The following is a 27,907-nucleotide window of genomic DNA, read 5'->3' as shown; positions in this document are numbered from 1 at the left end:
CATGGCCCCCTCTAGTTGTTACGCAGGTGAATCACTAAATTAAACTAATTAATGTTAATACATTTTAATTTAATCTTTGAGTAAGGTTTTTTTTTGCACATTTAAGTATGTTACAGTTAATGTAAAGTACAGTTTTGTAACTCGTTACATAATTACATTTAAAATTACATTTTAAATTAACCCTTTTTTTATTTACCTGTACGTAAGCACGGTGTAGTGTTAATGTTCAAACTGTATTTACCATGGTAAAGTGGCTGACAACAATTAATATTCTTATTAGAATAAAACTGCCTCATTTTTTAACTGTAGAGCTGTAACGTTAGCTGAATAGTTAGGCCTATACGCTGCTAAAATTTAATGTTGGTCATTATGATGGAACTTAATATTTAATAACAAATATTTTCTAAAGTGATACTTGGTATAAAAAATTTGAGAACCAATGGTTTAAAGAAATGGTATAATATTAAATCCTGCTTTTTAAGAACTTTTCAGTAAACCATTTCTTCTTTCCCCTTGTAGAGTCATCAAGGATCCAGCTTGTTCTTGAAACATTGGTAAGAAATTGTTCATCTGCTACATTGCACTGTCACTTCTGGTAGAGATTCAGTGATCTTTTGTGATCGGTTTTGATTGTGCTTAGTTTAATAAAAATTTACTGAATTTGATTTTACTTATTTTACTACACTGTAATGTTAGTGTTCTGATTAAAACAGTGTAACTGGGGGCTCTGAAAACACTGCTTATGAACAATTTGTTAATATTGTACATTTTCATCTGAACACATAGAACACACATGTTTAATGAATAGTGTTGTCCACTTTGTTTCCAACCTCACTGTTACTGAACTGTAAAGTGAAAATATACTGTGATTTATTTTGTATTCAGTTTTCAATTAAATATATTTCACAATATCAAAGTTATTGTCAAACATTGTGAACATACCTAAACTCACTGGTTAAATCTTATGTGCCCTCCAGAAGTTTGCGCTCTGCAAGTGAACGACGCCTTGTGGTGCCATCCCAAAGAAGTTCAAAATCACTCTCACAGACCTTTTCCTGGACTGTGCCCAGCTGGTGGAATGACCTCCCAATCTCAATTCGTACAGCTGAGTCTTTACTCATCTTCAAGAAAAACATCTAAAGACTCATCTTTTTCACCAGAACTTAACCAACTAATAATAGCACTTTTCCTTCTTTTCTTAAAAAAAAAAAAAAAACCTGGCTATACGTTCTGTACTAGACTAACTGAGACTTGTCATAGCACTCGTATACTTTTGTTGTTCTCTTGCACTTTAGATGTTCTGTGACATTTTATAGCAAAAACAAATGTTGCTGGTTGCTAGTGTGTTTGCAGCACTACTGTTATTTATTTTTTCTATTTTTCAGTTTAATTGATTTTTATTTCTAAAATTATTTATTTAAATGTATATTTAAGTTTACATTTATTTTCCAAAAAAACTTGAGAAATTCTACTTGATAAATGTTCTAAAACTTTTATGTAAATGATTGACTTTTTTTTTGACTGTTTGGTTAACTTTGGATACATTTTTTATTTTAATACCGTGCAGTGCACACAATTAAGATTGTTCAAGTCAGTGCTCAATAAATGATGATAAGTTTAGAAATGTTGTGCATCCACTTATTATTAGTGTAACATTTTAGCATGCAAATGAAGGGGAAAACTTCAAGATATCTGCGGCAGCACATATCGGCCATCGGCTGACCCTGACCTCTAAACATCGGCATCGGCAATCGGTCGGTCTCTAGTTGAAGGTAGGGATGCACGATCATGATTTTTCTTGGCCAATTCCGATACGGATTTTTTTACAAGCAAACTGGCCGATTCTGATACCGATTTCATATTAAACTATGTTTTTCCCTTAACTAAGATGAGTTGATACATACCTCTCTCGTCTCAGTGCGTGCACTCAATCGCTTTGGCGCGCTAACACTTTGAAAGCACTTAGCTAAGCCCATTCATTCAATACGGGCCAAGCAGAGAAGCTACCAAACACCTCCACGTTTTCCCTATTTAAATACAGTTACTCGCGTAGTGTAACTCGACCTAGGACGGTAACACAAAACAAAACATTGCGCTTTTCTAAGCGTGTAAAATGGATAACTATATTGTATGGCGGAATACCATGGCAAGTGCTTGTAAGCACTTCGTCTTGGCGCAGTAATATTTTCACTCGTGAAAAATCCTCTCACCGGCCCCCGCTCCCTCTAGTGAAGATATTACTGCGCACCTCCCTTCTCCACTTTCGCTGAAATCTTATTGGCTAATGCCAGCTGGGGGCAGCTGGCCAATTGACGCGAAGCATGCAAATACTGACAGGTTCGCGAGCAGTATAAATTGCATGAGCACGAAAATTATGCCAGAATCACTACTGAATGCTAGCACAGCTGATCAAACAGCGACCACGGTAGCTAATGTAATGTCTCGTTCCCGCCTCTCAGGGAACCGAGGTTACGATAGTAACCGGAGACGTTCCCTCTCGAGGCGTTAAATCAACATTACGTCAGCTAAGACATATATGGGAACTGTATAAAATCCCGCAGTGAGAGCAGTGAAGATGAGCCCTGAAAGGAGTCCATCACCCCCACACATAAGCAGGACAGTTCTAGCCAATGGCCATGTCGCTAAGAGTGCTCGTATCTGATAGGCGGAACTAGACCAATGTGACATCTGCTCTGACCCTAACAAAATTTGCATATCTACATTCAATAAATGTGAAGCCCGCATTAAACAGGGCAGACACAACACAAAAAGCACTCAAACATGAGTTAAACACAGAGTCAACAGCTTTGCGGTGACAACTGCATGAACCATAAAAACCATAACACAGAGTTAGCAGCCATGGTAACTACTGTATAGCTGGTTATAACAGAATGAATAAAACTTAACTCAACGAAAGTACATGTGACGCTACAGAGGGTACATCCAGCTTGTAAAATTTGGCAAATGTGTTCTGGGAAGACCAGCCAGAAGCAAGACATAAATCCTGGATAGACATACCTCTAGCCCAGGCCCAGGAGGAAGATATTGCCCTCACAGAATGAGCTTTGATGTTGAGGGGACAATCCTTCCCTTGGCATGAAAGTCTCGGTTTTGAAACAGAACGTCCCTTATTACATCCACCAAAGCACACGAACAGCTGGTCCGACTGACGAAAGGCGGCCGAGCGATCCACATACATCCGCAAAGCCCTAATAGGGCAAACGGCGCTCTGAGCATCAGCATCACGCGAGGCTGACGGCTCAGCAGATAAGGCGGGCAGTGAAACAACCTGTGCTCTAAATGGTGTATTGAATGACTTCGGAACATAACCTGTTCTCGGCCGGAGAATGACATTACAGTCGCCAGGTCCGAAACAGATGCAATCATCGTTCACCGAAAACGTATGTAGGTCTTCAATGCGCTTCGCCGAGGCGAGAGCAAGAAGCAAGGTAGTCTTCAGGGAAAGCTCCTTAACCCCAATTAAAGCTAAGGGCTCGAACGGCGGTAGAGCTAGAGCCCTCAAAACTAGAGCAAGAGCAAAACTAGTGCATTTTGTGAAAACTCCCCACTTCAGAGCGTAGAGGCGTCTCGTAGATGGTGCGCGAGCCTCCGTAAGCGTTCTCAGCACCCGTGAGTGCAGAGTGTCCTGCTCGTTTATGGTCCCCGCAGCGGCCGCACATGAATGATCCACAGCTCAGGGCTGGGGTGCCATATTGTGCCGTTCGCCTGAGACAGCAGGTCCTTCCTGATGGGGATTTGCCATGGGGGAGCCATCACTAACTCTCTCAGGTCCGCGAACCAGGGCTGATTTGGCCAGTTCGGGGCCACGAGTATAACTGACGCTCTCTCCTCCTTTATTTTGTACAAAACCATAGGCAGAATCTTCACTGGAGGAAACGCGTAAAGTCTGGCTTCCGGCCAGCGCGATGTCAAGAGCATCTCCCGGTAGTGGGGGGTGAGATAGCGAGAAGAACATCTGACAGTGCGTGTTCTCGCTTGTGGCAAACAAATCCACTTCCACCCTCCCGAATCGAATTGGACGGAGTCCTCCACCCTTCTTTGACACCTCGAAGTAGCGGCTGTAAAAAATGCTTTTCTGCTCGCTTGGAGGGACACACTCTATCGGCCCTTTCTCGAGCAGACTGAAAACTTCCTGTCTCAGAATTGAAAGGTTTTGGGGCAAAGTCAGTGACCTGGATCAAGCTGGATCCTTGATGACTCTACAAGGGAAAATAAGAAATGGTTTACTGAAAAGTTCTTAAAAAGCAGGATTTCATATTATACCATTTCTTTAAACCATTGGTTCTCAAGTGTATACCAAGTGTCACTTTAGAAAATATTTTTTATTTAATATTAAGTTCCACCATAATGACCAATATTACATTTCAGCAGTGTAGTAGGCCAAACTATTCAGCTACAGCTCTACAGTTAAAAAATTAGGCAGTTTTATTCTAATAAGAATATTAATTGTTGTCAGACACTTTACCATGGGAAATACAGTTTGAACATTAACACTACACCGTGCTTACGTACAGGTAAATGAAAAAAAAAAAGTTTAAATTAAAATGTAATTTTAAATGTAATTATGTAACAAAAGTTACAAAACTGTACTGTACATTAACTGTAACATACTTAAATGTGCAAAAAAAAAACTTACTCAAAGATTAAATTAAAATGTATTAACATTAATTAGTTTAATTTATTGATTCACCTGCGTAACAACTAGAGGGGGCCTGACACTTTGAGATCCATGGCTTTAAAACAATCCTATTCATTTTCATTAATTCATTAAAATTGTACTGACATTTGCACTTATATGTTTCAGAAAACACTTTGAAATTATTATAAGAATAAAAAACATATATAACACACCTAATGCATGGGATACATATCAGGAAAAATCTCTAAAAGACAGATATTAACACATAACTTACCAGCTACACATTAGGTGAGCATCTAACTTGATCATCAACTTGATCATAAAGCAATGCAAAAATACACACACGGGTATTTATTTATCTGTAGGTTACATAAGCTACCAAATTGTAAACTCTGGTTATACTTTACTATTTTCAAAAGATAATAAAGATTTCGATTTTCTTACCACATTTTGCCAGTATGTTTGCAGGACCTCGCAGAACACATCTGACCCTTCTTGTGTTCACCGTTTTTGTTCTCCATTGACACGTCACAACTCAAATTCGCTCAAAATAAAAAATATTTACAGGCAAATATTAAATAATTTGGGACCGACCGAGACCGAGCAGTCTGTTATAACGAGCAGCAGCTCACAGACAGTTAGCCGCCTCACTCACAGAAAGACGACAATAACAGTCATATTTTTAAATGTAGAAAGGTGCGAACCGATTCATTGTCCAGTTTCCTGAATGACAGCCAGATTAACCAATCATGATCGAGGTAATAAAATAAAACTACCAATGGGAGTTGTTTCAGTGTGATAAAGCAGCAAAATGTAGAGCATCACAGTCCCGCCCACAGCTGGTGCCGAAAGTAAAAATTCAATGCAATTTCTGCATTGACATTTGGGATATAAGCCATAAAAACGTAACCATACATGGTAGACTTAAAACCAGCTACGGCTGTACTAAGCGATAGTATATGCTCATATAAACGCAAAAGGATCATGGGGCACTAGCCTTGTCTTGATATAAATGCCTTTTATTCGCGATGTTTTGGCTAAGTACTTCATTAACCACAATCCTGAACAATCCCACAATCCCACAGTGATGCATCTGATTGGTGGAGCTCGTGTAACCGTCTGGTTAAACCCCGCGAAAGTCTGTGAAGGCTGAAGATCATTAATAAAAAAATAAAATAAAATAAAAACCTGTGTTGCGTTTTTGCACAGTAGACTTATCAGTGCAATCATGATCTCCATGGCTGCTATTAGAAAATTCACTTGAGGAAAAAGTTCGTCATCAGATTTGGAAGTCGCTCAAAAGGCTCGTTCGCGGTTGTGGCTTCAGTCGAATTCAATAAGGCGCGGTGGTTTATGGGATGAGTAGTTCCTGCGCTCGAAAGGAAAATATGTACACAGTCTTGTACCTTTGACTTTTTTTGGATTTTGTCTTAATTTTTTCACTTGAAATGATATCCCAGCTAACACAGTTACGTTGTGACGACGTAACTGGACCAGACCATATTCGTTGCAGCGACATCCCAAATAACGTTCCAGCGACGTAACTTTGTGATTCCCATATCCGTCGTGGCGACGTTATAGTGGAACGTCGCTGGAACGTGAGGAGTACGTCCCAGCGACCAAACTGGCACGTTATGAGAACGTTACTATAAAGTACCATATTGGTCTCAGCGACGTACCACATAACGTTCCAGTGACATAACTTTGTGATTCCCATATCCGTCGTGGCGACGTTATAGTGGAACGTCGCTGGAACGTGATGAGTACGTCCCAACGACCAAACTGTCACGTTATGAGGACGTTCCTATAAAATACCATATTGGTCTCAGCGACGTACCACATAACGTTCCAGTGACGTAACTTTGTGATTCCCATATCCGTCGTGGCGACGTTATAGTGGAACGTCACTGGAACGTGATGAGTATGTCCTGACGACCAAACTGGCACGTTATGAGGACGTGACATTACAGGATCATATTGGTAATTCATATTTTCACCTCACCATTACCTTGAAATACATAAAGAACTAATAAACTCAATCCATCTCTGGTGCAAAAAATAAACCTTATGAAATCTAATTGTAATCTAATTATAGGGGATTCATAGTTAATACATTAATACAAAAACATTACATTCGAATATAAAACAGACAAAAACACACTGCATTCATTCACAAATCAATATTTATTCAGCACTACTTTGTACAAATACGAAGCCAAAACATTTTGAACATCGCACCTGTTCTTTAAACATGCAAAATGTTACTAAGTTATGAGCACAGAAAACTAAACACATCAATTCATAGATTACACAATATAAACAATAGAAAATTTTTGTCTTAAAGATGGGGAGATGGTTAATGACGTTATTAGTGAAAATTAAAAATAATTATCAGTAAACTTATTGATACAACATAATTTAGTGCAACAAAAAATACATGATAAATAGATATGAAACAATTCAGCAGATACTGCACAGAGATACTGCACAAAGTAAAACTGTGAGCGTCGTATATGAGGCTCCTGGTATAAATGTCTGGTGGTGATGTGCTTTAATTACACGACATGCAGGAAAAAATTTAGGCTAATTCATGCGCACGATTTTCTATTTCATTCCCTCGATTTGCTAAAACGTGTACACTATTTATACATCAAGAGAACGAATTAGTAAATTGTGCAAACGATTTAGCAAATCAATGAAATGTAAAAGTAATCGTGCACGTTTAGTACATAGAGGGAACGAATTAGTAAATCATGGACATGATTTCTTTCTTTTTCTTGCATGTCATGATCAGGGCTCTGTGCTCACTATCAGAGGATAAACCTAAACAATATAACAATTACCAAAGAACCATAATTTTTGAGCTTCTCAGAAGAAAAACATTCATAAAGCGTAAAGATATGAAAAATGAACAATATAGAGATTTCAAGCATCTCTCCTGTATTATTTGTCCCACCCGAAAAAAACAAAGTTTTTTAAGAAAATGAGCATATCGACTTTCTCAGAAGAATCTGTGATCTGTGATTACTGACTGTGGAGAAGACTCTTTCAGACAGTGCTGAGGAGGCAGAGTTAGGTGCTGGACAGCTGATAGAGAAGAGGAAGAGGGTGTTTCTTACCCCAGCAGCAGAAGACAGGCTCTTCTGAGGGAAGGACAGGAGGTTTGATGCAGTGTTTTGCTGTAGAACAAGGCTTCTTCTCAGCACCTGATCTTCTTCAGAAAAGAGTTCCTCTAGTGTAGAGTCAGACACTCAAGACTTCTTGCAAACTGGAATCTTTTAATAACATTTAGCATATTATTGTAGCCATGTTCATTGTTTTTATTATAACACATGGCAAGCTTATGAGAAAATTGTTAAACGTGTTCTTCCTCCTCTTCTTCATCCTGGGCCTGCACTGTCAACATCCTTCTCTGAGCTGAAAGGGGGGATCATCTTGTTAATGTTGCTCATGTATGTTCACAACCAGTCAAAATCTGGAAGCTTTTCTTTATGGTTTTCAAGAGAAGTCTCTTCTACTTTTTTCAAAGTAATTGTAAAAAAAAAAAAAAAAAGAAAACAGAAAGAAAAAAAGAAATAACAGTTTTCATACTCTTTTTTTAAATATACTTAAACATATTTATTGAAATAATTATGAGGCAAAGCTGAATTTTTCAGTAACTTTACTCCAGTCTTCAGTGTCACATGATCTTTTTCATATACTGATTTGCTGCTTTTTCATAAACATTGCTGATTATCATCAATCAGTGCATTTACATGCACCCAATCGCATTATTGCCGCTAAGATCAAAGTGTACATCTGCTCATGACATACATAATGTAAATCACATAACTGTAGTGTAGACAAAATGTTTGTGCAGCACAACTGTTTCCAACACTGATAATAATCAGAAAAATGTATTGAGCAGTAAATCATCATATTAGAATGATTTCTGAAGATCATGTGACACTGAAGACTTGAGTAGTTAATGCTGAAAATATAGCTGTGCATTATAGAAATAAATTAAACTTTTAAAATATATTTAAAACTTTTGACCAGTTGTGTACATTGCCACATTTAAATGAAAACTCAACTTGTAATAAACAAAGCACACATTCTCAAAGAACTTACATTCTGGTGATAACTTCCTTCCCTCACTGCTGTCAGTTCCCTTCAGTCATTCCCAGACCTCCTTGTTTTTAATCTTTCCCTCAAATCTACAGAAACAAACATCATTTTACAGACAATTTGGATAAGTCACGAATCGCAATAGTTATATAACTATAATCACAATGCTAAATTATATATATATATATATAATTATAAATATATATTGAATCGGCACACAAGTATCGGGATAGTATTGAATTGGCAGAATAGCGTATCATCCCAGCCCTAGTTACTACAGTCAAAACAATGAAACTCTCTTCAAGAGCGCACAATAACTGAGATTTAAAACTGTTAAAAGAAAAGGCTCAAAATATTGCACACATATAATACACAACAATATCTCTTCCTTTGGTGTTTTGAACATTTCTGTGAGTAATGCTACACGCTGTGACTCTGTGTTGCTTCAAGCGATCAATCTGCGCACTGGTTGTGTTTACGCGCTGCACGCTGTATAGGAGCCATACCCTTTCGTATTATAATACATTAGCACAATGATAGATTCTTGTTCTGTCCCATCTACCACATGTTGCTGCCTTCATTACTGTGCTATACATTTAAAAGAAATGTATTTTACACACACATACATTATACACACACACACACACATATATATAGACAGTTTCAACGGCAACAACATAAACAAACGTTACTGCGCATGCGCGCGTTTGTGGACCTAACCTAACCGGTAGACTTCCAAATAGAATCAATAACAACAGCCAAGTCCCTCTAGAGTAGATATTTTTTGATAACAAACAAAATATGTTTGCTGCGTGGATCAGGCGGACTTAATGAAAATGCAAATTCATCCTTTGCCAGCAGGAGATGTTTTAAAGCATAGACATGAAGCGCTAGAAATAGAAATTTCCCCAGTAACAGCTGTAAACAAAGCAGAGCTACACTCACACGCTGCTTTATCAGGCATATAACATGCAAGTCTTTCTTCAGAAATACAGCGATATAAAAACACCTGTGCCTCGTTTTGATATTTAAACATATAAATGTTAGGAATTATTAAACATGCAGTACGTAACGTTACTCATGTTTATTCAACGAAGCCTTTTTGAAAATCGATCAGTTTTAAAATTGTGGCGAGTCTCCAAAAATAAATAAATGTATGGGAAACACATCCCGCAGCACAGCCACCTGAGCCCAACTTCAGTCTACTCATCACCTTGCCTTTAACTGCGTTTGTAGATGGCACTGCAGCCAGACCAATATACACAACACAGACTGGAAGTTAACTTAGGTCCAGGCGCGTGCATCCGATGAAACTGTCTAATATATATATATATATCAGTTTGAGACCAAAGGTTTGGACACACCTTCTCATTCAAAGAGTTTTCTTTATTTTCATGACTATGAAAATTGTAGATTCACACTGAAGGCATCAAAACTATGAATTAACACATGTGGAATTATATATGGAATTATATACATAACAAAAAAGTGTGAAACAACTGAAAATATGTCATATTGTAAGTTCTTCAAAGTAGCCACCTTTTGCTTTGATTACTGCTTTGCATACTCTTGGCTTTCTCTTGATGAGCTTCAAGAGGTAGTCACCTGAAATGGTCTTCCAACAGTCTTGAAGGAGTTCCCCGAGAGATGCTTAGCACTTGTTGGCCCTTTTGCCTTCTGTCTGCGGTCCAGCTCACCCCTAAACCATCTCGATTGGGTTCAGGTCCGGTGACTGTGGAGGCCAGGTCATCTGGGGCATTACCCCATCACTCTCCTTCTTGGTCAAATAGCCCTTGATGCCTTCAGTGTGACTCTACAATTTTCATAGTCATGAAAATAAAGAAAACTCTTTGAATGAGAAGGTGTGTCCAAACTTTTGGTCTTTACTGTAAAATATACATTTTACAGTTTTATATATATATATATATATATATATATATATATATATATATATATATATATATATATATATATATATATATATATATATACACACACACACACACACACACACACACACACACACACACACACACTTTTGCACATCCTGTCATACCAGTGACTGGGTGTTACTGCAATAGACTTTGCAGCATTAAGGTTAACGATTAATCGATTATTTGATCATTAATTTAAACGACGATCGATCATGGAAATGATTGAAAATTGACATCCCTACACAGAAGTATAGAAAATTCTACATTGATTTAAATTTTTTTTTGCAAAAAACGACACTGATATCGGATCAGAATTACTGTCTCTTCTCATAGTGACAGCCAATCACATTAGTTTTCTGGTATTGCATGCACTTGATTGGCTTGCGTCTGCGCTTGGGTATTTGCATAAGATGTTCTGACTGGAGGAGGGCTGCATTGGCGCTTGAGAAGTCTTCAACTTCTATTTAGAATTAATTTCTAGAATTAATTTCACCATCCTTGACGTCACTTCATTTAAAAGTAAACAAGAGGCGTTGACGCCCCGTGTGATGGGGCGTTATATGTCTGGATACCGCTGCACAAATCTTTCAACAACGAGAAATGTAGTTCCAGCACGGCCTTACATCCAGAACAGCAGAATGGTCAGGATGACCTGAAACACATAACCAACTGAAATCAATTTAAAAGTATTAAGTCTTGCCTGAGTGATGCTGAAACAACCAGGTTTAGTTTTTCACCCAGGAGAAACTGCTTCCTGTTGGACAGTCTCCATGATGAATGATCTCTTGATCCTGGATCCTTGCTGCCATCCATGAAGAGATGATTTGGAGGATTGTGTCTAAAGGGTAATGAATCAATGTTACAAGAATACTGATAGCAGCACTATTGATCCTGTACCTTATGTAAATGTTTTCAGTACCGAACAAGTCAGGAACCAAATTAGGACCAGTTCTTGAAACCCATCTCTACTTGTAATAGTTGTCTTGTTGCTGCTGCCCAGACTGTCTCTTCCCCTGATGATAAATATATGTGCTCATTTTAAAGCAATAAATAATACATTTAAATTACTAGGCGTTAACAAATATATTTCCTTATAAGGAACTCACTGAATCATGGACTCAACTGGTGGTTGTCAGGCCCTAAGAAAGTGAACAATTTGTTTACTTTTTGTGAAACGAAAGTATCAGATCAATTTGAGAATTAAACTAGCATTAAAAAGCATGCATGTGAAAAACACCATTAACACCAATAACGAACAGATGACAGAATTTACAAGCCTGCCACTTGAGGGAGAAAAGGGGAATTTATTAATCCCACATAACGTTACACTGAACATGATTTCGGCAGCCTCGGTCTAATTAACGTTAAACTTTATATTTAACGTTATATCGGTTTATATTCAAGTTCACAGCATGGCTGCATGAGCATCATCAAGCTCGAGCAGCAGGTATTCAAACAAACTAATTAACGTTACTACGGTTAAAAATTTAATTATTAGAAAGTTAATACTGTATAGTTTATAGTGATAAATTTCAAATAATTTAAAACAGGTAAGGTTATATTCGATTTTAACAGTTAACGTTACCTTAGACCACCTCTGAGACTGCTTTTGAGCTAATTAACCAAACAGAGCATTTATTTATTAAATTGAAAGAGAAAACCTACAAAAATACAAAACACTACTCCTCTTTGATGCCATTTAACGTTATATCGGTTAAAATCTATGAATAAAAGTAGATTTATAGGACTTACCTTTCCTCCGTGTCCGTCTGCTGGAAGTTGACCGTTACAAAATGACGGGCACGCGCACGTCGCGCACTTCACTCAGAAAGTGACGTGCGCTGCTAGTTTAAGGTTTAAATGTTAATTTGTCCCGTACTCTCTTTCATTAACAAACATTATCATCATTTGCTAAGTAAATTGTTTATTTTATTGTTCTTAAACTGATGGCATATATATATATATATATATATATATATATATATATATATATATATATATATATATATATATATAATTATTTTAACATGCTTGATTAATTTTTTTGTATATTTCCCAAAGAATATGCTGTTCAAATGGTATCTTAATAATAATAATACATCTAGTGCAATAATATTAAAAGTTATCTGAAGACCAGCTGACCACGTCACTACAACGTCCCCAATGGGACTAACTAGCGACGTCAGCTGTGTCCAAATTCAGGGTCTGCATCCTCCTTAGGATCCTTCCTACCCGGTTGAAGGAGGATGGGTCCTCCGACGACCGCAAAAACCGGAAGTCGGTGTTTGTGAATTTGGACAGCCTACCCAAGGGGCAAGGAACTCGACCGGAAGTTGAAGTCGGGTGGGGGCTGCCATCTTTTAGCAGAACTTCACTTGCGTTAGCATTCCCATTGACTCCCATTCATTTTGGCGTCACTTTGACAGCGAATAACTTTACATCTGAGGCGTTTAAAGACTCTGTTTGTCCATTATTTATTTCTAAAGATACACGACAATGTATAAAGTGCTCCATTACCTTCTATGTTACATTATGGCCCCGTATAAACAGTTTTTGTAAAAAATAGGCTAACGATTGCGTCATAACCACTCGGCTCTCTGTCGCATTACCGTACAGACAGGAGGAGAAGCTCGCAGGCAATTAACTAAATATGGCGTACTGGGTTACATTTTAAAATACTATACAAAATAATTAATCAGAATACTTACTCCTGCTCACTCCCGACAAAGAACTCCCCGCTCAAGCTCGCCGTCTCTGCAAGATTAACGATGGCAGTTTTCACGCACAGCCACTTAGAAGATTTACATCTGGCAGACAGGTTGCTGACGTCGTCAAGCTTCGTTTGAGTCTGCGCGTCAGAAACGGAAGTGCTAAAAAACGCTAAAACTGGGCTTCATTTAGCTCAATTGAGTTCCAATGGGGTCGCTGTGTCCATTTCTTTTACTGTCTATGAGCCTACCCTTCTTTCAGTTCCCTCCCTTAACCGTTGCTCATATCCTGTCGCCTAGCAACCGTGACAGCGCCAAGCAAGAAGCGGGTGAAGAGCTCATCGTTCCCTCCCCGGAGCTTTATAAACACTTCTGTCTGCTCTTTCGTCCTTAGAAGCGTTAAAACAGCTTCAATCACTAACAAATAAGCTGTGTGTAAGGGGATATTCACACAGGCAGTAAGGAAGAAGCTAGTTTACGAAAGTAAACGTTTTTTTTTACATATACACGTAGACATGTAAAAAAAAAAAATGCTTAATGCTAAAACAAAATGCCTAACTAGAAAACCACTGAAAATATATCTTTTTGAAAAGCCAGTTTTTAAAAAACATCGAAAATAATACTCCTCCCCCACTCCGCTACCGCTCGCTTCGTCCTGCCGAAAAGAATTATGGGATAGGTAGGACGCGAAAGGATCCATCACACCCATCCTTCGAATTCGGGGAAAAGGAGGACGCATTTGTGGGCCGCATTTGAAGGATCCTACGAATTTGGACAGCCTTCGTCGCGGCGCTGTGACGTAACATCCTTCAAATGCGTCCTCCGAAGGATGTAGACCCTGAATTTGGACACAGCCGTCTTTTGAGTACGTGCACACAACGTTTCTGGGAAGTTAGCCAAGATTTAAAAAAATGGAACTTTACCACGACGTCCTCACAACGTTGCCATAAAGTAATGTCGCGCTGACCAAATGACGACTAACTGGCGACGTCCTCACAACGTTCTGTGTTTGCTGGGATGTTATATGTTTATGAGTTCAGCCGTAGCTGGTTATCCTCACACATGCTCTAAAACTCTTTAGATACAGATTTTTCTGAAAGTCAATGGGAGAAATTAATGGGAAATTTACTTCCGGCACTAGATCTCTCTCGGGCTGTGGGCGGGACTGTGATGCTCTATAGATAGAGACGGTTGGTCTGGGAACGCCCCCGGGAACGCCCCGTCACGTGATGTGAATTTAGCCTGTGGGGGAAAATATTGCCTTGGCGCCAATTGAAATACACGGGACAATCACGCCGAAGAGTTGCTGTGTCGTTTTCTGTACCTCCAATAAACTAACAAATTATGAATTGAAGTTCTACCCTGCTGAAAAAAACAATAGAAACCATTACAGAAATTCTAATGGTTTCCATTACAAAACCATTACAAACCATCAGCAATTAACCATTAAAACCATTACCAAATGGTTTCCATTACGTAGTGTGTTTTGGGCATATTCCATTAGGATTTATTGGTTTGTATTGGTTTCCATTACAAGTTTGTATTGGTCACGATTTGCACATAATGGTTTCCATCACAGTTTTGTATTGGTTCTGATGGTTCCATTACAAGTTTGTACTGGTCTTTATTAAAACAAATTTAATGGTTTCTATTGGTTTTGTAATGGTTTCTGTTGGTTTTGTAATGGTTCTGATGGTTCCATTACAAGTTTGTATTGGTCTTTATTAAAACAAATTTAATGGTTTCTGTTGGTTTTGTAATGGTTTCTGTTGGTTTTGTAATGGTTCTGATGGTTCCATTACAAGTTTGTATGGGTCTTTATTAAAACAAATTTAATGGTTTCTGTTGGTTTTGTAATGGTTTTGATGGTTCCATTACAAGTTTGTATTGGTCTTTATTAAAACAAATTTAATGGTTTCTGTTGGTTTTGTAATGGTTCTGATGGTTCCATTACAAGTTTGTATTGGTCTTTATTAAAACAAATTTAATGGTTTCTGTTGGTTTTGTAATGGTTTTGATGGTTCCATTACAAGTTTGTATTGGTCTTTATTAAAACAAATTTAATGGTTTCTGTTGGTTTTGTAATGGTTCTGATGGTTCCATTACAAGTTTGTATTGGTCTTTATTAAAACTAATTTAATGGTTTCTGTTGGTTTTGTAATGGTTCTGATGGTTCCATTACAAGTTTGTATTGGTCTTTATTAATACAAATTTAATGGTTTCCGTCAGTTTTGTAATGGTTCTGATGGTTCCATTGCAAGTTTGTACTGGTCTTTATTTGCATATATTTAATAGTTTTCGTTGCACTTTTATATTGGTTCTGATTTGAATGTTTAACTGATAGCTGGTAATTAGGCCATTAATTAATATAAGTAAATAATTTAAATTATTAATACAAACTGTACACAGGTTTTGTCAAGAATATAATGTTTTTATTTATTTAAACTTCATACCAACCTTTCAATAGCAAACAGTTCAGGTTGTTTTGCAAAGAATTAAGAATATGCACCTAAAATCAAAATTATTCACAGAATACTCAACATAGCTGGAATTAACACAAAACCTTGACATTACATTTTATTTTAATTATTGTTATTCATTAATGCATTATAGAAATGCAGGAACTATGAACTGTTTTTGTGGCTTGTAGCTGTCTCAGACCTGCAAAAAAAAAAAAAGGAAAAAAAGGGACAATTCATTAGGACAATGTACCAAATTACCAGTATGTGAGATTATCCATACATATATTTATATGGCAGTCTCAAAAAAGTTATTGATTTTTCTTTCATGTCTAAAATCATTATGATTTAAAAAAAGAAAATATATTTTGTAAATTCCCTACCATAAATGTATCAACTTAATTTTTTATTAATAAAATGCTTTGCTCTGGATTTGAAATATTTTTCACAATATTTAGATTTTTTAGCACCATCAGATTCCAGATTTTCAAATAGTTGTATCTCAGACAAATATTGTCCTCCTAACAAACCATACATCAATGGAAAACTTATTTAGTATTATTATTGAAATAAAAATCTAAAAAATAAAATAAAAACAATTATCCTTGTAACTGGTTTTGTGGTCCAGTTTCACAAATAGGCTTGAATAATTACATTATCTACTTTTTATGGTACATAGTCTCTATTCACTTCGAGTCATATTAGATAAGAGGTTGTAGCAATTCCATTCGGATATGGATATGCAAACACTTACCACTGACAGTTTTATCTGGTTTATGTCACTGATCTCCTCATCCAGGTATTTCCGTACACTTAGGAGGCGTTTATTTCCTATAAGGTGTGACCTTTTTTCTTCAGCTTCTGAGACAGACACTCTTGTTTTGAACACACACATACACACGCACGCACACACACACACGCACACACATAAACAAAAATTGAAATTCAAGAACTGATGGACTAATCTCAGACTTTAAATCTGACCCTCTCAAGTGGAAATTAAGTAGCATATGTGACCTGTGCTGGCAAAGTTAGTCACAATGAGCAAAAATCAGTTGAGGTTTTTTTTCTCATTAAAAAGTCCTTCAAAATGATGTATAACTGTATATATATATATATATATATATATATATATATAAAAAAAATGACTGAGCTACACCCGTTTGAAGTTGAAAGAGTTGGCAAAGTCAACTCTTTTCTATTTTCTAAAGGTTCCAAACCAAAATCACTGAGCAACATTGCATCTTTTCCTGCAGTTCTTTTCTTAATAATAATTCACTTTTTTATTTTACATCCGAACAAAAGCATTCAAGTAAGAAAAACTATTAATCAAATGTAAAATCCCTTTATTCATTACAAATAAATTAATTATTAAAACTATAAAAGCAGTTCAATTAGTCATTCTGTGTATACAGGTGCTCGTCATATAATTAGAATATCATAATTTCAATTCAAAAAGTGAAACCTGTATATTATATTCATTCATTACACACAGACTGATATATTTATTTATATCTGACAACTAAGGAAAATCCCAAATTCATTATCTTAGAAAATTAGAGTATAACTTAAGACCAATACAAAGAAAGGATTTTTGGAAATCTTGGCCAACTGAAAAGTATGAACATGAAAAGTATGAGTATGTACAGCACTCAATACTTAGTTGAGGCTCCTTTCCCCTGAATGACTGCAGCAGTGTGGTGTGGCATGGAGTCGATCAGTCTGTGGCACTGCTCAGGTGTTATGAGACCAGGTTGCTCTGATAGTGGCCTTCAGCTCTTCTGCATTCTTGGGTCTGATATATCACTACTCAGCAGCAGTACAGTCCTTTCTGAAGCGAGACACTTCTGGTTCTGTCTGTTGTTCAAGAGTGTCTTGACACAAGGAATGTGAAGCTGAAACCCATGTCTTGCATACGTCTGTGTGTAGTGGTTCTTGAAGCACTGACTCCAGCTGCAGTCCACTCTTTGTGAATCTCCCCCACATTTTTGAATGGGTTTTGTTTCACAATCCTCTCCAGGGTGCAGTTATCCCTATTGCTTCTACACTTATTTTCTACTACATCTTTTCCTTCCCTTCTCCTCTCTATTAATGTGCTTGGACGCAGAGCTCTGTGAACAGCCAGCCTCTTTAGCAATGACCTTTTGTGTCTTGCCCTCCTTGTGCAAAGTGTCAATGGTCGTCTTTTGGACAACGGTTAAGTCAGCAGTCTTCCTCATGATTGTGTAGCCTACAGAACGAGACTGAGAGACCATTTAAAGGATTTGCAGTTGTTTTGAGTTAATTAGCTGATTAGAGTGTGGCACCAGGTCTCTTCAATATTGAACCTTTTCACAATATTCAAATTTTCGGAGATACTGAATTTGGGATTTTCCTTAGTTGTCAGTTATAAACATCAAAATTAAAAGAAATAAAGATTTGGAATATATCAGTCTGTGTGTAATGAATGAATATAATATACAAGTTTCACTTTTTGAATGGAATTAGTGAAATCAACTTTTGGATGATATTTTAATTATATGACCAGCACCTGTATTTATCAGGATATATATATATAACTGTAATTTGAATGTCGGATTGAAATGAACACTGTTATTAGAGTAGTTAATTGTTAGCATAAGTGCGGCTAATAATAATAATTAAAAAAAATAATAATTAGCATGTTTTTGTGTTTTGCTTTGGTACTGAAATTGGTACTGTGACAACACTAATAGTTAGACCTCGATTAATGTGTTCAGGTGCACTGCAGCTTGGAGCAAAACTCTGCATGTAAGTGGACCTTGAGAGACAATGTTGAGATCTCCTGCAATATGTTCTGAGCATGCACTATAAAGAGACAGAATGACTTACAACACTGGTGTCCAGTCCTGGGCTGGAGGACCACCGTTCTGCAGAGTTTCTGCTGATCCTTGATCAGCTGCTTAGGTCTGCTTAACTGGGGTTGGAGCTAAACTCTGAAACAAGAGAAGACAACCAATATTATGAAGTAAAAAAAAAAAAAAAATGATTCAGAAATATGCACAACGTTTGAAAATGCACAAAGATGAGAAGAAAGTTATGTGTTTAATGAGAACTTTCCACTGAAGAATAAGAAGCAATATTAAGTCACAGATGCATTTTTATTAATTCTTATTAATATTGTTTAAATATGTTACAGTAACCTTGTGCTTTATCAATGATTTTCAGTCTCTGAAATAGAAAAGATCTATCAGTGCTGAATGGCATCATACATACATCATATGTAATGATATTTAACAAGAGTTCTAACACTGTGTCGTCACTGGACAGCACAACAAAATACAACAGAGCCTTTTATTATCAGTGATGTTCTCTACACTGGATGCGGCACGAAACAACAAATCACAGACGGTGATCTGATGCCTTTTCCTATTTATGATGTACTGACACAAAGTTTAAATGATTTTTAACAGTCACTTTGGTGTGAGAGTGTGTAGCTTGGAGATAGAGATTTTTTTATGTTTCTGAAATAAGTCTCATGTACACTAAGAAAACTGCATTTATTTGATCATAAATAAAAATGGTAATGTTGTGAAATATTAGTACAATTTCAAATAACTGCTTTATATGTGAATATTTTGTACAATTTTATTCTTGTTTTCACAAAGCATGATTTCTGAAGGATTGTGTGACACTGGAGACTGATGCTGAAAATTCAGCTTTGATCACTTATTAAAACAAACTTAAATAGAAAATAGTTATTAAAAAAATGGTAATTTCACAATTTAACTGTATTTTAATCAAATAAATGCAGCAGTGGTGAGCATAAAAGATGTATTTGAAATACATGACAAATCTGACCCTTACATTTTTGAATGGTGTATGTTTGACGAATTGCTTACTATTCATGGTTCATAATGTCTAAAAATGTTCTTCGACAGGAGATATGACTAGAGCACAGCCATCAGCATGGAAGAACCTAGGAACATAAGCACTGTCACAGAGACAACAATATTTATTATACAATGCCAGGTATAAGGCATATACTATAGCAGAGGTGAAATGCAGAAAATAAAAATAATAATTCACAGAATATATAATTTATATAATCATTTACAATAAATATATATATATTTTAGTTTTACTTATTTAGTAATGCTCCTACAGCGTGGACATCAAAATGTGTATGTTTTCATCCTCTCTGTCAGCAGCTCCCTTCAGAAATGTTAAAATCAGGAACTTCTGTGTCATAGATGTTTTTTTCTGCCACTTCTGAAATCACAGAACAAGTTTGTATTTATTTGTTTACCATGAAAGATCAAAACCTGAAGGTTTCAGTCCATTTTCACGATCTATGTAAGTGATGTAACGTTATCCGGTTACGTTAGTGCACATTTTAGGATTAAACAGTGGATACATTTAGGGTTAAATTAATTCGGTTAAGTTACTTCCATTCATCCATTGATATATATGGAGAGAGAGAGAGAGACAGAGAGAGAGAGAGAGAGAGAGAGAGAGAGCGAGCTCATCTACACACAAGATGACATTAAAAGCCCAAGCTTAATAAACAAGAGCTCATGTCTATCGTTACCTCTTGTATTTAGCCTTACCTTTGAGATGCTAACGGACTTTTTCTGACGACGCTAAACCATTTCTATAAAGTAAATATTAAACGAAAGTGTATAATTTACATGAAATAAAGTGTCAGGAACACTTTAATGTACTATTTGTTTAATTTAATAGACTAAACTTACCTAAAAAAAAAGTGAAACCACATTGAGTGTCAGCGATCAGCTGCTTGACGGTTGGGCTGCCGCCTCGTTTCCATGGTGACGTCCTCCGCTCCAGTTCTGCGCGCGCGCACATTACAGCACGTGGAAGTCACGCAGAATTTCACTGTTATTTCACATCTATTTTTGGGCTAAATTTGGACCAAATCCGACAGACAAAACAAAGACCAACTTTTCAAGTCAATTTTGAAGGCCATGACAAGTCGAATTGATTTAAAAAAAAAAAAAAAAAAAAAAAAAAAAAAAAATTAAATGAATTAAAAATAACCTTTCCAAATGACGTATGGTGGCAATCCAAGACACTACATACCACCAATAGAAGAAAGCAATTTACCAATAGAGACCCACAGGGACCATTACTGTGACCATTACAACCAACATAATTCCCATTATAACCATTAAAACCATTACAAATTTTGTAATAGTTTCTATTGTTTGTGTGTTCATTTTTTTTCAGCAGTAGCCTACCCACTAAGACCATTACAGTTTTCCAAAGAAACCACTAAATTTATTGGAGTCATAATGGTTTCTACTGGTGTCCAGTAGATACCACTAGAAGTTTCTAAAGGTGTTCTATTGGTCCTTAATGGTATCCAATAGACAATACACGCCACCAATAGAAGAAAGCAAATTACCAATAGAGACCCACAGAGACCATTACAGTGTCCATTAAAACCATTAGAATTCCAATAAGAACCATTAAAACCATTACAAATTCTGTAATGGTTTCTATTGTTTTTTTCAGCAGGGTACATCCTTCCTAATAAACATACAGAGCCGGAAAGGATGACAAAATGGCTACAAGCAATAAGTTGTGAGGATGATCCAGGCGGCAAGGAAGTCGACCGGAAGTTGAAGTCGGCCGGAAGCCGCCATCTTGTAGCAGAACTTCACTTGCGTTAGCATTCCCATTGACTCCCATTCATTTTGGCATCACTTTGACAGCGAATAACTTTACATCTGAGGCATTTAAAGACTCCCTTTGTCCATTATTTATTTCTAAAGATACATGACAATGTATAAAGGGCTCAATTACCTTCTATGTTACATTATGGCCCCGTAGAAACAGTTTTTGTAAAAATAGGCTAACGATTGCATCATAACCACGCGACTCTCTGTCGCATTACCGTACAGACAGGAGGAGAAGCTCGCAGACAATTAACCTAATATGGCGTACTGGCGTTACATTAGGGCTGTGCAAAAAAATCGAATGCGATTTTCATGCACATCTCATCAGTAAAGACGCTCCTGTGATTAGAAGCATATCTCCAGCTGTGCGTTCAGATCAGGGTTGCCAGGTTTTCACAACAAATCCTGCCCAGTTGCTTCTTAAAACTAGTCAAAAACTAGCCCAATCGCGCTTCCAGGAGGTTCCCCGATAAAACATTGCTTCCTGGGGTTAAAATATACGTTTTTAGCAGGGTTGCCTTTGTAAAATTCGCATTTTAGGAGCTATGACGTTATTTGTATTGGGGTCGCTGTGACCCACGGACATGAAAAACAACCACAGGCTTGGCAACACTGGTTGTCATTTACTACACCGAGCCGTAATTCACTGACAATCTACACAAAATCGATGTTAAAATCGCAGGCGATTCTTTGTCGATTTCGATAAATATTTTGTGTCAGTTCTCGGTAGACTACCCAGACAGCAAGCCAACATTGAATAAACATTGTTTTTCCATCTGAATCATCATTATGGTTGATATTGAAATTTCAATGCAAAATAAATGTTGAATCACCATTATCATATCGATGAAAACCTGATATTATTAATGTTGATGGCAACAATATTGGAACAACATTGATCCATAGTTATCTTTATGATTGATTAAGCATTGATATTTGGTTACCGGGTGATCCCTGAATGTGTTGAAAAGTAATTGATTTATAGTGGACAGAGAAACGATGCGGTTGTTGAAAAGTCATCGAAATATAGTTGACCGGGAAATATGATAGAAAATGCATCGAAATATAGTTGACCGGGAAATATGATAGAAAATGCATCGAAATATAGTTGACCGGGAAATATGATTGAAAATCCATCGATTTTTGGTTGACCGGGAGATCAACGGGTGGTATACCCAACGTACTGCACCGGACACAGCTCATTTCTGGACCCTTGGCACAAGTACAGGTAAGCTTGCTTAATGTTCCAGATTGATCGCTTGAAGCAACACAGAGTCACAGCGTGTAGCATTACTCACAGAAATGTTCAAAACACCAAAGGAAGAGATATTGTTGTGTATTATATGTGTGCAATATTTTGAGCCTTTTCTTTTAACAGTTTTAAATCTCAGTTATTGTGCGCTCTTGAAGAGAGTTTCATTGTTTTGACTGTAGTAACTAGGGCTGGGATGATACGCTATTCTGCCAATTCAATACTATCCCGATACTTGTGTGCCGATTCAATATATATTTATAATTATATATATATATATATATATATATATATATATATATATATATAATTTAGCATTGTGATTATAGTTATATAACTATTGCGATTCGTGACTTATCCAAATTGTCTGTAAAATGATGTTTGTTTCTGTAGATTTGAGGGAAAGATTAAAAACAAGGAGGTCTGGGAATGACTGAAGGGAACTGACAGCAGTGAGGGAAGGAAGTTATCACCAGAATGTAAGTTCTTTGAGAATGTGTGCTTTGTTTATTACAAGTTGAGTTTTCATTTAAATGTGGCAATGTACACAACTGGTCAAAAGTTTTAAATATATTTTAAAAGTTTAATTTATTTCTATAATGCACAGCTATATTTTCAGCATTAACTACTCAAGTCTTCAGTGTCACATGATCTTCAGAAATCATTCTAATATGATGATTTACTGCTCAATACATTTTTCTGATTATTATCAGTGTTGGAAACAGTTGTGCTGCACAAACATTTTGTCTACACTACAGTTATGTGATTTACATCATGTATGTCATGAGCAGATGTACACTTTGATCTTAGCAGCAATAATGCGATTGGGTGAATGTAAATGCACTGATTGATGATAATCAGCAATGTTTATGAAAAAGCAGCAAATCAGTATATGAAAAAGATCATGTGACACTGAAGACTGGAGTAAAGTTACTGAAAAATTCAGCTTTGCCTCATAATTATTTCAATAAATATGTTTAAGTATATTTAAAAAAAGAGTATGAAAACTGTTATTTCTTTTTTTCTTTCTGTTTTTTTTTTTTTTTTTTTTTTTTACAATTACTTTGAAAAAAGTAGAAGAGACTTCTCTTGAAAACCATAAAGAAAAGCTTCCAGATTTTGACTGGTTGTGAACATACATGAGCAACATTAACAAGATGATCCCCCCTTTCAGCTCAGAGAAGGATGTTGACAGTGCAGGCCCAGGATGAAGAAGAGGAGGAAGAACACATTTAACAATTTTCTCATAAGCTTGCCATGTGTTATAATAAAAACAATGAACATGGCTACAATAATATGCTAAATGTTATTAAAAGATTCCAGTTTGCAAGAAGTCTTGAGTGTCTGACTCTACACTAGAGGAACTCTTTTCTGAAGAAGATCAGGTGCTGAGAAGAAGCCTTGTTCTACAGCAAAACACTGCATCAAACCTCCTGTCCTTCCCTCAGAAGAGCCTGTCTTCTGCTGCTGGGGTAAGAAACACCCTCTTCCTCTTCTCTATCAGCTGTCCAGCACCTAACTCTGCCTCCTCAGCACTGTCTGAAAGAGTCTTCTCCACAGTCAGTAATCACAGATCACAGATTCTTCTGAGAAAGTCGATATGCTCATTTTCTTAAAAAACTTTGTTTTTTTCGGGTGGGACAAATAATACAGGAGAGATGCTTGAAATCTCTATATTGTTCATTTTTCATATCTTTACGCTTTATGAATGTTTTTCTTCTGAGAAGCTCAAAAATTATGGTTCTTTGGTAATTGTTATATTGTTTAGGTTTATCCTCTGATAGTGAGCACAGAGCCCTGATCATGACATGCAAGAAAAAGAAAGAAATCATGTCCATGATTTACTAATTCGTTCCCTCTATGTACTAAACGTGCACGATTACTTTTACATTTCATTGATTTGCTAAATCGTTTGCACAATTTACTAATTCGTTCTCTTGATGTATAAATAGTGTACACGTTTTAGCAAATCGAGGGAATGAAATAGAAAATCGTGCGCATGAATTAGCCTAAATTTTTTCCTGCATGTCGTGTAATTAAAGCACATCACCACCAGACATTTATACCAGGAGCCTCATATACGACGCTCACAGTTTTACTTTGTGCAGTATCTCTGTGCAGTACAGGGCTCCAGACTGCGACCAAATGGTCGCATTTTGCGACCAAATTTTGAGAGTGTGCGACTGAATTTTACATCCAGTCGCACATGTGCGACCAGTAGATTTGCACACGCACGCACGCACACACACAAACACACACACTTGCACACATACTAATGAGACGCGAGCACACACTCGCGTCTCATTGAGTGATGCCTGTCTGTGAGGCGGCAAATGCGTGTGAGAAGAATAGGGAATGGCCACTGCAAGTGGCTAAAATGTGTGGAGGGGGAGGGGCCTAGAGATAATTGAGCGCGCGTAAACATCTGTGGGAAGGAAACAGAGACAAATCTCATAACAACCTGATATGTGCGTGCGTCTGAGCTATGAGCAAGCGAACTATTGATTCGTTCTTCCGACCTTCGGCTAGTGTACCAGTGCCAGAGTCTACAGTGTCACCGTCAGATGATGATTCAGAGTCAGAGGTTGGTGTGGCGAAAAAAAGTCCGCACCAGGGCCGGCCCGCGGCATAGGCAAATGCTAAGGGCGCCACTCATCCATAGGGGCGCCAGAATGAGTGAACTTTTTTTTTTTTTTTTTTTTTACCTATATTTTTTTATAATAGGATACTATTTAAAAACCAATAATTCGAAACACTTCCAAATAAAGCAAAAAAAAAAAAAAAAGTCTGGCTCTTCAATCTTCCCCCACCCATCGAGTGCTTGAAGTGCATCAGAAACAGAGCGCGCGCACGATTAGTTGTTGGTAATTTGTTGTGTAGTGTGCCCGACGCCGCATCCAATGTAGACAGCACTGTTTTTGTTAACACACAGCTCGTAGAAACGGGCCTGGCGGCTCGCGCCCGTTCTAGACACGGTGAAAGTTTCCTGATTGTGACGCAAGGCCGAATTTACATGACACATTATAAATGATCATAGTCTGCGATAGATACACTGCCAAAAAGAAGAGAAGAGGATAAAGACAGAGGTAAAGAGATGTAGTGAAAGAACAATTTATTGAATAGGAGTAAGATACTATAATTTCATGGCAGTTATTTTTACCTTAAACTTAATGTTAGCAGTTGTTCTGAGTTCTGAGTCCCCAGACTGTGATTTTGTACAATCTTGTCAGTTTTAAGACGCATTTTTTATTATCACTTTTTTTTAAATAATGTTTTACTCTACAGTTGTGCAGTTTTGGGGGGATACAGTACAGGCCAAAAGTTTTGAAACATTACTATTTTTTTAAGTTTTTGAAAGAAGTTTCTTCTGCTCATCAAGCCTGCATTTATTTGATCAAAAATACAGAAAAAAAATGTAATATTGTGATATATTATTACAATTTAAAATAATTTGTTTTCAATTTATTATACTTTAAATTATCATTTATTTCTGTGATGCAAAGCTGAATTTTCAGCATCATTACTCCATTCTTCAGTGTCACATGTGACATCCAGTCTATCACATGATCCTTTAGAAATCATTCTAATAAGATGATTTATTATGAGTGTTGGAAACAGTTCTGCTGTAGTGTGTGTATGTGTGTGTATATATATATATATATATATAATATATACATGTACATACATACATACACATGGGGCGCCAGGTAAAATCTTGCCTAGGGCAGCAAATTGGTCAGGGCCGGCCCTGATCCACACTCACCATTTTCGAGAAGACTGGCTGTAAGAATTCAGATGTCTGAGGTACTATAAGCATTAGAACTACCTTTCACCAAATACAAAAGCCAGCTCAACCTTCAAAGGAAGAATGGCTTAAAACTTAACGAAACATACAACAACGATACAGCATGCACACAAACCTTTTTACTATGCACATTTTTTATTCTGAGTGTATGGAATTTTGTTTACTATTTGTACTGTCTTGACAGCGATGGTGCTGTCAGTTTACCTTGTTGTTGCATTTTCAAAAGTGCAGAATAAAATGTGACACTGAATTTGAAACAGCACATTGTAATTTCTGCATCTATTATTAAAGTATTTATTAGTAATACAGTGGAAATTAGTAGATTTGGTTAGCATGTTGATTTACGGTGTGCGCCCCTAAATTTTCTGGTTGTGCCCCTAAAATTTTCAGTTGGGGGCCACTGTGCTCCTAGTGAAAAAAGTTAGTCTGGAGCCCTGCAGTATCTGCTGAATTGTTTCATATCTATTTATCATGTATTTTTTGTTGCACTAAATTATGTTGTATCAATAAGTTTACTGATAATTATTTTTAATTTTCACTAATAACGTCATTAACCATCTCCCCATCTTTAAGACAAAAATTTTCTATTGTTTATATTGTGTAATCTATGAATTGATGTGTTTAGTTTTCTGTGCTCATAACTTAGTAACATTTTGCATGTTTAAAGAACAGGTGCGATGTTCAAAATGTTTTGGCTTCGTATTTGTACAAAGTAGTGCTGAATAAATATTGATTTGTGAATGAATGCAGTGTGTTTTTGTCTGTTTTATATTCGAATGTAATGTTTTTGTATTAATGTATTAACTATGAATCCCCTATAATTAGATTACAATTAGATTTCATAAGGTTTATTTTTTGCACCAGAGATGGATTGAGTTTATTAGTTCTTTATGTATTTCAAGGTAATGGTGAGGTGAAAATATGAATTACCAATATGATCCTGTAATGTCACGTCCTCATAACGTGCCAGTTTGGTCGTCAGGACATACTCATCACGTTCCAGTGACGTTCCACTATAACGTCGTCACGACGGATATGGGAATCACAAAGTTACGTCACTGGAACGTTATGTGGTACGTCGCTGAGACCAATATGGTATTTTATAGGAACGTCCTCATAACGTGACAGTTTGGTCGTTGGGACGTACTCATCACGTTCCAGCGACGTTCCACTATAACGTCGCCACGACGGATATGGGAATCACAAAGTTACGTCACTGGAACGTTATGTGGTACGTCGCTGAGACCAATATGGTACTTTATAGTAACGTTCTCATAACGTGCCAGTTTGGTCGCTGGGACGTACTCCTCACGTTCCAGCGACGT

At 36.9% G+C, this 27,907-nt stretch overlaps 3 long non-coding RNA genes across 5 annotated transcripts; all 3 read right to left on the bottom strand.

Annotated features, from left to right (window-relative positions):
• Window positions 1-6,825: 6,825 nt before the first annotated feature.
• On the bottom strand, window positions 6,826-10,601 carry LOC128015530 (uncharacterized). Its single transcript, XR_008183942.1, has 3 exons — window positions 10,373-10,601; window positions 8,771-8,856; window positions 6,826-8,077 (listed from the first exon to the last, which is right to left on the bottom strand). It is a non-coding gene; the product is annotated as an uncharacterized LOC128015530 (long non-coding RNA).
• An 800-nt stretch (window positions 10,602-11,401) lies between these two features.
• LOC128015529 (uncharacterized) lies at window positions 11,402-12,598 on the bottom strand. The gene is made up of 4 exons (XR_008183941.1): window positions 12,454-12,598; window positions 11,808-11,840; window positions 11,621-11,714; window positions 11,402-11,539 (listed from the first exon to the last, which is right to left on the bottom strand). It is a non-coding gene; the product is annotated as an uncharacterized LOC128015529 (long non-coding RNA).
• A 3,045-nt stretch (window positions 12,599-15,643) lies between these two features.
• Window positions 15,644-20,324, bottom strand: LOC128015528 (uncharacterized). 3 transcript variants are annotated; one of them, XR_008183938.1, is made up of 5 exons: window positions 19,972-20,324; window positions 19,729-19,820; window positions 18,719-18,822; window positions 16,623-16,743; window positions 15,644-16,070 (listed from the first exon to the last, which is right to left on the bottom strand). It is a non-coding gene; the product is annotated as an uncharacterized LOC128015528 (long non-coding RNA). The 3 variants fall into 3 exon arrangements; XR_008183939.1 differs by having other exon boundaries at window positions 19,729-19,805; XR_008183940.1 differs by having other exon boundaries at window positions 19,992-20,324.
• Window positions 20,325-27,907: the final 7,583 nt, after the last annotated feature.

This window comes from Carassius gibelio, chromosome A6, assembly GCF_023724105.1.
Source record: "Carassius gibelio isolate Cgi1373 ecotype wild population from Czech Republic chromosome A6, carGib1.2-hapl.c, whole genome shotgun sequence".
Lineage (NCBI taxonomy): Eukaryota > Metazoa > Chordata > Actinopteri > Cypriniformes > Cyprinidae > Carassius > Carassius gibelio.
The sequence above is the reverse complement of the archived record's forward strand: the minus strand, read 5'-3'. Positions and strand labels throughout refer to the sequence as shown.